This window comes from Myotis davidii, unplaced genomic scaffold, assembly GCF_000327345.1.
Source record: "Myotis davidii unplaced genomic scaffold, ASM32734v1 scaffold137, whole genome shotgun sequence".
Lineage (NCBI taxonomy): Eukaryota > Metazoa > Chordata > Mammalia > Chiroptera > Vespertilionidae > Myotis > Myotis davidii.
Genome location: NW_006288719.1, coordinates 1293443 through 1293816, shown reverse-complemented (window position 1 = coordinate 1293816; position 374 = coordinate 1293443). Strand labels below are relative to the sequence as shown.

Sequence of the window (374 nt, the reverse complement as noted above, 5' to 3'; positions counted from 1 at the left end):
TGCATGTCGTGAATTGTATCTGCCTACGTACATGAAAGAGTGAAGTTTCTGTCTGTCTTTGTAATCATATGAGTGAATTGTGTGAGACTCCAGCCCAGTCTGGTTTGGTGCTCACAGAATAATAGAGCTTCCTTTTTTTTTCTTTGCTCCATTGGTGGAGATTTCCTAGAAGTTGCAGGATATCTTCCTTTTAAGTTTTCCTCAACACTCTGACTTATGTCTGTCACCTTTCCTTTCCCTCAATTCCCCACCCGCAATAGTAACTTGCTCCAAGCTCACTTCGCTGGAGTGTCTAGGAGATCACGCAATGCGTTCACCACCAGAACCACGATTCCCAGCATTCCTGATGCCCCCTGCGCTCTTGGCTTCCACTT

At 45.5% G+C, this 374-nt stretch overlaps 1 protein-coding gene across 1 annotated transcript in view; it reads left to right on the top strand.

Moving 5' to 3' along the window:
* DDX10 (DEAD-box helicase 10) overlaps positions 1-374 on the top strand; it is a gene marked incomplete at its 5' end in the record, with an annotated part of 248991 nt that overhangs the window by 228230 nt on the left and 20387 nt on the right. The window lies entirely within an intron of this gene.